Consider the following 12,032-nt stretch of genomic DNA (forward strand, 5'->3'; position numbering starts at 1 on the left):
CTTTTTCTGAGGTTTTGCCAAGAAGTTGGCACTCCTAGCATAATCAAATTCTATGTTTTTCCTTGATGTGAACATGTTTAAAACATCATTGTTTGGCTCTGGGAACTGATAATGGAGACAGAGAATTTTCCCTCTCTGTGTCACTGATTTGAATCTAGTCCAAGTCAGTAGTAAGTGAACGTCATCACTGTTTACACATGGGCCCACAAATAGCTGCGCAATGTTCATGGTTCTAATTTTATATATCTTGTATTTAACTCTTCCCAAATGGTAAAGAGCTAAGACCATCAAATTTGGTAGACAGCTTTCTCTTATCGTAAGCAAGGTAAGGGTTTCGTTGTGCCAGGAAAATGGAATGTGCCTGCAATGGGATTGCTTCTCATAAAACCGTACAGAAAAGAGACAGAATCACCAGGTGGTTGAAAGAGACTGGTAGGGGATGTGCCTCTTCTCCCTCTCCCCCCATCCAGGACTGCCCCAGCCCTGAGCCTCCCACTTGCTAGGCCTCTTGTAAGGAGGGCAAAGAGTGCCTGAAATGCCCCATCCCTCCAACCCACATACTTCATTTGGGAACATTTCTGGCTGTTCCCCTTTGTCAGAGAGAGAGGTAACAGTGCACAGTTTGCTGCATTCCTCACTCTGCCTGGGGAGCATTGTGGGCAGATGATTCTGAACCTGCACCAGTTGAGGGACATATACTACTGTGCACTCTTGGCTGTGCCCACTGGAGCTGTGGCAGCCATGGAGAGGCGCTTCACAGCTGACCCTGAGTTGCTGCCATAAGAGAAGGCTAGAGTAGCCCTTTCTCCCTGGGGCAGTCTGCATACTGCATCCCGAGTCCCACCCCACAGTAATGATTCAGTTAAACATGTACATTTTCATTTCATTTTCCAAAAAAATGATGAATTAAGGACCTGAGCAACACCAGGAAAAACTTTGTGACAAATAAAGTCACATCCTCACTAGAACTTAGCAGTGAGCCAATAATAAAAAATAATCCTGATTAGGGTATCTAGGCATTACTACAATTCAGATGGCAATAAAATATATATTAATATCTAGTAAAAGACAAGATGAGAATGCACTAGCCAACTACATGAGAAAAACAGTCTAAAAATAAAAAATGTTCTTCCCCAATAGGAAAATGCCCCTTTATCAGAAAACTCCACATTATCCAAAAGCTGTTAAATCAGACTTGTGTCTTAGAAATCTTAAGGGAAAGGGAATATCTAGTCTCACACACATTAGAAATGGGTTGCCAGATCCTCCCTTCTTTGCATCCTATTCATTTTAGAGTAAGAAACTTTCCCATATTTTGGCATTGCCAGGAGAACATTGCTATATTGTATTATAGTTAGGAGGTTACACTTTGCTGATCTTTTCTGTATCTTGAGAAAATGTGTTGATGCTACTAAAGTTGTTCTCAGCAGCTACTTTCTATCTTTCTTTAGTTTACCCAAATTTTCATCTCCAAGGCTATGTCTAGACTACGTTCTATTTTCGAAAGAGGATATGCAAATTCCATGGGAACTTCCATATCTTGTTCCGATCTTACTTTCAAAAGCAGATCTTTTGAACGTGAAAGTAGTCTGGACACACTTTTTTTTTCAGAAAAAAAACCCTTTTTTGGAAAAAAAACGCTCTTCCTTAAAAAATGAGTTTTATGCGGTTTCTTCGAAAAAGGGGTTTTTTTCCGGAAAAACCGTGTCCAGACTACTTGCACTTTCAAAGGATCCACTTTCGAAAGGGAGATCGGAAGAAGATCTCAGAATTTGCATATCCTCCTTCGAAAATAGAACGTAGTTTAGACGTACCTCAAGGCTTGAGTTCTTATTTTGAAAGATGACATTCAAAGGGGAAAAAATAGTTTTGTGCTTCCTTAACTGTACAAAGAAAACCAGAAAGTTGCGAGTGAAAGGGGAAGTTTTCTTTTCTGAATTCCTTTTACTGTAGAAATACCAGGTTTGTCAAGTGTGTGGTCTCCTGTTTTCGCCAGAAGTCTTGGTGGGAATTTCAAAAATGTGATTAAGGAGCTCTTTAGATCATAATTTAAGGTGTTGGAGGGCTTTAATCTTAAGAATAAAGATATTCTTTCTTTAGTGGTTAGGTATTTTTAAAAAGTATGAAACATTCCCTTTCCCTCTTAGGTAAAATACACTTCCTTTTTCAAATATGGAAAGTCACCCCTTCTCTCAGTTAGCCTCAGTTACTCAGGTTTCAGTTCCTTTTACTTTTGACATCATATTTGTAACCTAAATCGTTGCATTTTGCTGAGTTATAAGCACTACTGGGTCCTACATGTCTGCCTATAAATACATGGCGTCTGGTATAATAGGCGTGGGAAGGCACAGCCTTCCCAAATTGCCCCCAACCCCACCCACACTCCACCCCAGAAAGCTGTAGGCATTCCTGGGGCATAGTGTTGCTGCCCCCCAGTGCCTGCCCTCCCAATGCTCTAGGGCCAGGGAGTCTGGCGATGTGCGTTGTCCTCCCTGTCCATGCTCCAGGACAGAGAGGCTACGGCTACGCAGCTTCCTCCCTCTCCATGCTCTGGGGCCAGGGAGGCTGGGGATACGTGCCCTTCTCCCTTATGCTCTGGGGCCAGGGAGGCTGGGGATACGTGCCCTTCTCCCTTATGCTCTGGGGCTAGGGAGTCTGGGGACACACATCCTCCTCCCTTCTCATGCTCCAGGCTGGGGACATGTGCCCTCCTCCCTTCCTGTTCTCTGGGGCCGGGGAGGCTGGGGACTTGCACCGCCCACCCTCCCTGTGCTCCAAGGCCATGGAAGCTGGGGCTTATGTGCTCTCCCCTCCCCAGAGTGGTAGGGGGCACACGGAATGCTGCCCTGCCTCCCTGTGGTACAGGGCGGGGCGTCAGCAGAAGGGGTGGGCCTGGGAGTTTCCACTGACTGCCCATGCAGAAATATATCTTTGTGCTGCAAGGTGGGTAGTGAGAAAGGGTGGTAAATTGGTCTTTAGTACCTTGTAAGTGAGGTGCTGTCCAAAAGCTGCAGAGATTTCAGTGGTTATAAATTACAATTAATCAACAAGATGTGATTAATCACATTTGAAGATCACATGCATTTCTTCCAGGGAATTCATTATGTAGATGAAATATTTAATATTTTATCATTACTCCTTGAAAAAGACATCATCTGGGATATTACATGCAATGATGGATCATAATCTTGTAAAGAAAGATGTCTGGCTTCTTGCCAGGTTAGAGCTACTAATAAAAATCTTAGGAAATCTCATTGTCTCCAAGGTGATTTACAAGGTATAATATAAACCACAAATACAACAGATTTCATCTGTAACAGCTCAGGGGCCTACGCTTAGCAGTGCAGAGGCTTAGCTTATCCTCATATTACTTTTGTTAATTATTGTCATGGCAATGCTTGTCCCACAATTTCAGTTTGAATTACTACCGCCCTTCCAAAACTGTTTGGCTGTGTCTAGACTGCATCCTTTTTCCGTAAAAGGGATGCAAATTAGACACATCGCAATTGCAAATGAAGCGGGGATTTAAATCCCCCCCGCTTCATTTGCATAAAAATGGCTGCCGCTTTTTTCCGGCTCGGAGCTTTGCCGGAAAAAAGCGGCAGTCTAGACATGGAACTTTTGGAAAATAAAGCCTTTTCCGAAAGATCCCTTATTCCTCTTAAAATAAGGAATAAGGGATCTTTCGGAAAAGGCTTTATTTTCCAAAAGATCCGCGTCTAGACTGGCGCTTTTTTCCGGCAAAGCTTCGAGCCGGAAAAAAGCGGCAGCCATTTTTATGCAAATGAAGCGGGGGGGATTTAAATCCCCGCTTCATTTGCAATTGCGATGTGTCTAATTTGCATCCCTTTTATGGAAAAGGGATGCAGTCTAGACACAGCCTTTATGTATAATAATTGCAACTAGAAGATTTACCCAGCATTGCTTGGGTCCTTAACTCAATTAATTGCTGGTTTTTGGAAAATAAAATGAAAATGTACATGTTTCACTTGAATCATTGCTATGAGGTGGGCCTGGGAATGAGGGGTTCAGTAAACACACTGCCCCGGGGAGAGAGAACAACCCCAGCCCTCTCTCACCACAGCAGCTTGGGGCCAGGTGAGACGCACCTGTCCATGACTTCAGCAGGCACAGCGGGGGGAGGGAGGGAAGGTGCATGTCCTCTGTCAGGGGCAAGTCTAGCTTTGCCTGCCCCCTGCACTCTCCTGGAAGAGTGAGGAATGCACTTTCCTCTCACTCCCTGATGAAGGGGAACAGTCAGCAATGTTCCTGTATGAATTGGAGGGGGCAGGGAACGTCATTCTCTCCCAGCTTCCCTAATCCCAGCTCCGCTGCCAAAGGGGAAGAGGCAGAAATGTTCTCATATGAATTGGGGGGAGAACCTACAGCCCTCTCCGCCCTCCCTAAATGGTGCCTGAAGGATGGAAGGCTCAGGGCTGGGGCAATCTTGGACAGGGTGATTCTGGCTCTTTTCTATATGGTTTTCTGAGATGCAATCCCATTTCATGCACATCCCATTTTCCTGGCATAACCAAGCCATTACTTTGTATTTAAGTTATGATAAGAGGGAGCTGTATACCCAATTTAGAGGTCCTAACCCTTACTGTTTATGGCTGTGTCCAGACTCAGGGGTTTTTTCGAAAAAAGTAGCCTTTTTTCGAAAAAACGTCACCTGCATCTAGACTGCAGCCGCGTTCTTTCGAAATTAAATCGAAAGAACGCGGCTTTTCTTTCGACGGCGGTAAACCTCATTGCACGAGGAAGAACGCCTTCTTTCGAAAGTTCCTCTTTCGAAAGAAGGCGTTCTTGAATGTAAATAGGGCTTCTTCGAAAGAGAGCATCCAGACTCACTGGGTGCTTTCTTTCGAAAAAGCAAGCCGCTTTTTCGAAAGTTCCGCGTGCAGTCTAGACGCTCTCTTTCGAAAGAGGCTCTTTCGAAAAATACTTTCGAAAGAGCCTCTTTCGAAAGAAGCCTGCAGTCTAGACATAGCCTATGAGAAGTTCTTGAACAGACAGACCGATACACAGACAGACAAAAATCAAACATAGATGAGAGGAGTTTAAATACCATATATCTGTCTGCCCGTCCATGTAGCTGTTCAATAGAAGCTAGGATCACCAATTTGCTAGGCAGATTCCTTTTATCATAACTTAAAGCAAGTCCAGGTGAGTTTGTGCCAGCACAATGGGTTGTGTCTGGAATACGCTTTTTTTCTTAAAATGGAAAGGGAAACAGGTGTCACAGAGTGAGGGGGGGGGTCACCAAGCCCTGCACCCCCATCTGCAGCCAAATGTGGCGCTCAGCTAGCAAGTAAAACAGAAAGTTTATTCATTGACAGGGACACAGCGTAGGACAGACTTGTTGTTACAGGAACCAGGAGCAGTCAGTACAAGCCATCTTGGGTATAGGGAGGCCCAGAGTTTAGGCCTGGCCCCCCAAGCCAGCTAACTCCCTCCTCCCTAAGCCAGTGGAAAAAAACTAACTCACACACCCAGCACCCTTCTAGGCAGCCCCATCTCCTCCTTTGCCCTGTTTCCTGGGCCCAAGGTGTTATCTAACTATCATTGGTTGCATCTTCACCCTAGGGTCAGGTTACAGGACAGCTGGGATCATTCCCTACCTGCCTTCCCTCAGGAGTTCTCACCCAAAGTGACCATAGGGGGGCAGCAGTGGGCCAGAGATGGGGACCAGGACAAGTGTAACCCCATTGGGGCAGCATGGAGAAGGGGTGGAGAAAGATACAGCTTTCTACTATATATTTCAGAGTTTGTCTGTGTGTCCCCCAGCCCAGAAACATGCATGCCTTCCCTGGCTGTGCCCACTGGAGCTGCAGCAGCCATGTACAGGAGCTTCTTGCCTGGCCCCAAACTGCTGCAGTGAGAGAGGGTTAGTGTTGTCCTCTCTTCCTGTGGAAGCCTACGTATTGAGCCCCACCCCAGAAAAGTGATTTAAATGAAGAAAAGCACAATGTATTTGAGTTAAGAATCCAAGCAACACCAGGTAAATCTTCTAGTTCTTGTATATTTAAAATTAGTTAAATATGCAGTGCTACTTATAGTAGCAACCATTTAACGAAGTATTGTTTTCAATGTCACATTATTGATATGGTACAAAGAAAATTAAATGTACATTACTTATTTGCAGCAGTGGGAATTCAATTTCAAATTCTCTGAGTACAAATGGGGGGGAGGGTTGAATTGTTATAATCTCTTCAAGCTGGTTAACAGATAGTCTTAATAAAATTCCTTTTGAGCTAGTCACCAGTTTTCTATTTCTCTCCATATTTCTTCTAAAAGAGTAATTAAACTAGTCTTTTCCTTCTGTTTCGCACAGTGCCAAGCAATTTTCAATGCCTAATAAATCATAGTATATTTATTGTAGAAGAATTAAAACAACCAAATTATATAAAATGCAATCATGTAATCTAAATTATGGAAAGTCAAGTTAGGAAAGCAGTACTATATAATTTTTATACAGGACCTATGTTGATGAGACTTTGTGTGAGACTATTTGGGCCAGTTTGGGAGAGAAAATTTGGTCAAGCAGAAGGGGAAATCAGTACTCCAATAGCCAATTTGTTGGTAACAATGGTGTTTATTGTATATATAATTGTCTATTCATGACACCCATGCCCCATGACTTGAATTCCTAACCAATATTAATACACTTAGGCAATTTTCATAATCAGACCCTTGCAAAACCGTGAAGTATTTCCATTTACACAAGGAGCCAGATTCATGGGCCAATGAAGTCAATAAGTCTTTTTATTGATGTTAGTGTGGTCTGGATAAAGCCCAGAGATATTTAAGTGTCTGATTTTCATGGTTGTTGGGCACTACAGTTCCCACTGACATCAGCCGGAATTCTGCTCAATATCTTGAAAAATCAGAGAGGTATTGTGCAGTCCTGGGAAAAACATAAACAGAGTACAGGCAGTCCCCGAGTTGCGCGGATCCGACTTATGTCGGATCCGCAGTTACGAACGGGGTTCCTCTCCCTGGTCTCCAGCAGACCAGGGAGAGGAAGCAAAGCGGCGGAACACGTGGGCAGCGGACAGGGCTGTCCGCTGCCCACGCGCTCCGAGGCTTGGCTCTGCTTTGCCCCCCCTCCCCGTCGCCCTGGTCTGCAGACCAGCGGGAGGGGGGGGGCAAAGCAGAGCCAAGCCGCGGAGCGCCCGGCCAGCTGACAGCCCAAAGCGTCTGGGCTGTCAGCTGATCGCGCGCTCCGCGGCTTGGCTCTGCTTTGCCCCCCCCCATCTGCCTGGTCTGCAGACCAGGAGGACGGGGGGGGGGGGCAAAGCAGAGCAAAGCCGCGGAGCACGCGGGCAGCGGACAGCCACGGCGCATCTGGGCTGTCCCGCTGCCCCCGTGCTCCGTGGCTTTGCTCCAGACACCTGTGGTACAGCATCTGGGGCGCTGCCAGTTGGTCCCATAGCGCCACTCTGGGCGCTACTGGAGCAACCGGGCAGCACCCCAGCTGTTCTGCCCCAGGCGTCCTGATTCAGCCACTGCTGGTCAGATTCAGCAGCGGCTGAATCAGGACGCCTGGGGCAGAGCAGCTTGGGTGCTGCTGGGTTGGTCCAGTAGCACCATGGAGCGGTGGCGCTACTGGACCAACCCAGCAGCACCCCAGCTGCTCTGCCCCAGGCGTCCCCAAGTCAGCCGCTGCTGAAACTGACCAGTGGCTGACTACAGGAAGCCCCTGCCCCGGGCTTCCTGGAATCAGCCGCTGATCAGTTTCAGCAGCAGCTGACTTGGGGATGCCTGGGGTTCTTAAGTTGAATCTGTATGTAAGTCAGAACTGGTGTCCAGATTCAGCCGCTGTTGAAACTGATCAGTTTCAGCAGCGGCTGAATCTGGACGCCAGTTCCGACTTACATACAGATTCAACTTAAGAACAAACCTACAGTCCCTATCTTGTACGTAACCCGGGGACTGCCTGTATATGTCTCTAGAGGTGATCCTGGCAATTACAGACCAGTAAGTCTAACTTCAGTACCGGGCAACTTGGTTGACACAATAGCAAAGCAAAAATTGTCAGACAGATAGAAGAACATAATTTGGGGGGAAAAGTCAACATGGTTTCTGTAAAGGGAAATTGTGCCTCATAAATCTATTAGAATTCTTTGAGGGTGTCAAAAAGCATGTGGATAAGGAGGATCTAGTGGATATAGTGTACTTAGATTTCCAGAAAGCCTTCACAAGGACCCTCACCAAAAGCTCTTAAGCAAAGTAAGAGAGAAAGTCCTCTCATTGATTGAGAGGGGAGCTCTGCTGTCCCTGAAGGGTACCACTGGGGGCCAGGGCCAGGCTGCACAGCCCGAGCTCACACCCCTCTCCATGGAGTACTGCCAGGGTCCAGGGATGAGCACTGCTGCCTCTCACCTTTTGGCCTCTCCCACAAGGAAACTCGCTGATGGAACCAGAGCCTCACTCTCCCTAAGGAGCCCCGCCATTGCCCAGGTCTGGGCACCACAGCCTCAGCCCCCCACCCACACTCGAGGAGCACACTGGTGGCTGGGACTGAGCACTGCAGTCTTCCTCCCCCCTTGCCTTCCAGTCCCCTTCACTGCCATGAGCCCTTGCACCCCCAGCTCTAAATCCTGCACTCCCCCACCAAGATTTCCCCCACACATCCCAGCTTCCTGCCCTGAGTCCCCCACTCCCTGCCTTGACTCCTGCATCCTCACCCCCTGCTTTGAGCCCCCACATGCCCAATCCTTTGCCTTGACTCCTACACCCCCCACTTCCTGCCCTGCATCCCCCATACTGCCAGTCCCCTGCCCTATAGGACCCAAGCAACACCAGACAAGTCTTCTAGTTCATAAATGATCTGGAGAAAGCGGTAAGCAGTGAGGTGGCAAAATTTGCAGATGATACTAAACTGCTCCAGATAACTATATACAAAGCAAAGAGTGAAGGGATTCAAAATTATTCCCCTTTATTCAGCACTGGCGAGGCCACATCTGGAGTACTGTGACCAGTTCTGAGCCCCCTATTACAGAAAGGATGGATGCATTGGAGAAGGTCCAGCGTTAGGCAACAAAAATGATTAGGTGTCTAGAGCATATGATTTATGATGAGATGCTGAGGGATTTGGGGTTATTTAGTCAACAGAAGAGAAGATTGAGGGGGGATATAATAGCAGCCGTTAGCTGCCTGAAGGGGGGTTCCAAAGAGGATGGAGAGAGGCTGTTCTCATTGGTGATAGATGATAGAACAAGGAGCAATGGTCTCAAGTTGCAGTGAAGGAGGTCTAGATTGGATATTAGGAAAAACAACTTTATTAGGAGAGTGCTGAAACACTGGAATGGGTTACTTAAGGAGGTGGTGGAATCTCCATCCCTAAAGGTTTTTTAAGTCCCGGCTTGACAAAGCCCTGGCTGGGATGATTTAGTCGGTGTTGGTCTTGCTTTGGGGAGGGGGTTGTACTTGATGACCTCCTGAGGTCTCTTCCAGCCCTGTGATTCTATGATTCTGTGAAAAGGGACTCACAAAATACGGTGGCTGGGCAACAAGAGGGCTGGTGAATTTTAATGTTGATAAATGCAAAGTAATGCCTATTGAAAACATAGTTCCAGCTATACGTATAAAATGATGGAGACTAAATTAGCTTTTACCACTCAAGATCTTGGAATCATTATAGATAGTTCCCTAAAAACATCCACTCAATGTGCAGCAGTAATCAAAAAAGCAAACAGGGGTATGTCTACACTACCCCGCTATTTCGAAATAGCGGGGTAATGTAGGCATACCGCACTTGCAAATGAAGCCCGGGATTTGAATTTCCCGGGCTTCATTTGCATAAGCGGGGCGCCGCCATTTTTAAATCCCCGCTGGTTCGAACCCCGTGCCGCGCGGCTACACGCGGCACGAACTAGGTAGTTCGAACTAGGCGTCCTAGTTCGAACTACCGTTACTCCTCGTGGAGTTACTCCCCGTTACTCCCAGTGAAGGGGACTAGTTCGAACTACCTAGTTCGTGCCGCGTGTAGCCGCGCGGCACGGGGTTTGAACCAGCGGGGATTTAAAAATGGCGGCGCCCTGCTTATGCAAATGAAGCCCGGGAAATTCAAATCCCGGGCTTCCTTTGCAATTGCGGTATGCCTACATTACCCTCCTATTTCGAAATAGGAAGGTAGTGTAGACATACCCCAGAATATTAGAAATCATTTAAAAAGGGATAGAGAACAAGACAGAGAATATCTTATTGCTTATGAATAAATCCATGGTACAGCCATATCTTGAATACTACAAATGTAGTTGCCTCATCTCAAAAAAAATATCTTGACATTGGAAAAAATTCAGAAAAGTGCAACAAAAATTATTAGGGGTATGCAACAGCTACCACATGAGGAGAGATTGATCAGACTGGGACTTTTCCGTTTAGGGGTTATGTTAGAGGTCCATTAAATCATGACTGGTGTGGAGAAAGGAAATCAGAAAAAGTTATTTACTTTTTTCCATAACACAAGAACTAGGGGTCAACAAATAAATTTAATAGGTTGTGGTTTTAAAACAAACAAACAGAAGTATTTCTTCACACAGTTCACAGTCAACCTGTTGAATGCCTTGTTAGAGGATGCTACGAAGGCCAGAACTTTAAAAGAGATCTAGATAAAAGCATGGAGGATAGTAGGGATGTAAAATTTAAATTATTTAGCTAATTGAATAGGCGATGCAATTTGATTAGTCGATAAGGGTGCTTCCGCCTTTCAAGTGTAGCAACAGCCACAGGGCTGTTGCTCTACCTTAAAGGTGAAAGCGCTGTAGGGATCATGGGGCCAGCAGGGGACTCAAGCAATCCCCCCCTGGCCCCATGCTCCACACAGCGTTTCAAAGCGGCAGCACCACATGAAGCCCGGGATCATCGGGGGAGTTCCCAGCTGACCCTAGGCTCCACATGGCGCTGCCACTTTGAAGCACTCCCTCCTTCCCCACCCTCCTTGCTGCCTCTTTCTGATAGAGGCAGAAAGGCGTGGGCGGAGGGGAGGAAGCGACTAGTCAACTAAGCTGTCGACTATCCGATAAGCATTTGATTATCGGATAGTCAACTAGTCGCTCACATCCCTAGAGGATAGGTCCATCAATGGCTACTAGCCAGGATGGGTAGGAATGATGTTCCTAGCCTCTGTTTGTCAGAAGCTGGGAATGGGCGATAGATTGCTTGATGATTACCTGTACTATTCACTTCCTCAGGGGCACCTGGCAATCACTGCCATTGTCAGTAGACAAGATACTGGGCTTGATGGACTTTTGGTCTTATCCAGGATGGCTATTTTTATGTTCTTTTCAATTGATTTGTTGACTTACTATTCTATGTGTGTTCCTACTGGATAGCAGTTAGAGTGATTATAGGCAATCTTAAGAAAGAAGGAATGAAGCTTTGACTGTGATGAGTTTGAGTATTTCACTAACTTTAGCCATTCTTAATTTAATTGGATAGCCTTCATTAACTTTGCACCAAAATGGAATGCAAAACTTACATTCTTGTTCAGTGAGTGGATTTAAAGAATATGACTTCTAATAAAAGGGAAGTCCTTTCTCATCATCATAAATCTCCACACTTACCCTTTTCTACGTACATTTAGAGGGTCATTATTTTCCTGGGGTTTCAAAAAGAAAGCAAAGTGGAAAGATAATAGTGCCTCTTTAATATGCTAACTTAGCCTTTCAGGTTTGAAATAGCCTATAAAATGGCCGTGATGAAAAAAGACAATGCAAATAAAGAAAAGAAATAATTTGTTCTTGAGCTAATTGGCTCTAACAAATATTTACCAATACAATATCAATCTCTTTCTGTCTTTATTTTCTCTTGCTCTTTTCTGCTGTTATTTAGTATGATGCCTAATACAAATTGGACCTCCCTGTTCTGGAACTATGGGGACCTGAATGGTCTCAAATCAAGGAGTTTTCTGGACTCCCCACTGCCGGCCTGGGATGTGCTCCCAGCCTCTGGCCCCGCTGCCACCATCCAGGGCTGCACTTCTGACCCTGCCCCCATCCTCCCAGCTGGGCACACTGGTCCAGCAG

The 12,032-nt window shown here is 46.1% G+C and overlaps 1 protein-coding gene and 1 long non-coding RNA gene across 2 annotated transcripts in view; one reads left to right on the forward strand and one right to left on the reverse strand.

The window, feature by feature from the left end:
* The window catches only part of GRID2 (glutamate ionotropic receptor delta type subunit 2), a 1,112,728-nt gene that overhangs the window by 820,086 nt on the left and 280,610 nt on the right, over positions 1-12,032 (forward strand). The window lies entirely within an intron of this gene.
* The window catches only part of LOC142829397 (uncharacterized), a 33,596-nt gene that overhangs the window by 3,403 nt on the left and 18,161 nt on the right, over positions 1-12,032 (reverse strand). The window lies entirely within an intron of this gene.

This window comes from Pelodiscus sinensis, chromosome 5 (genome assembly GCF_049634645.1).
Source record: "Pelodiscus sinensis isolate JC-2024 chromosome 5, ASM4963464v1, whole genome shotgun sequence".
Lineage (NCBI taxonomy): Eukaryota > Metazoa > Chordata > Testudines > Trionychidae > Pelodiscus > Pelodiscus sinensis.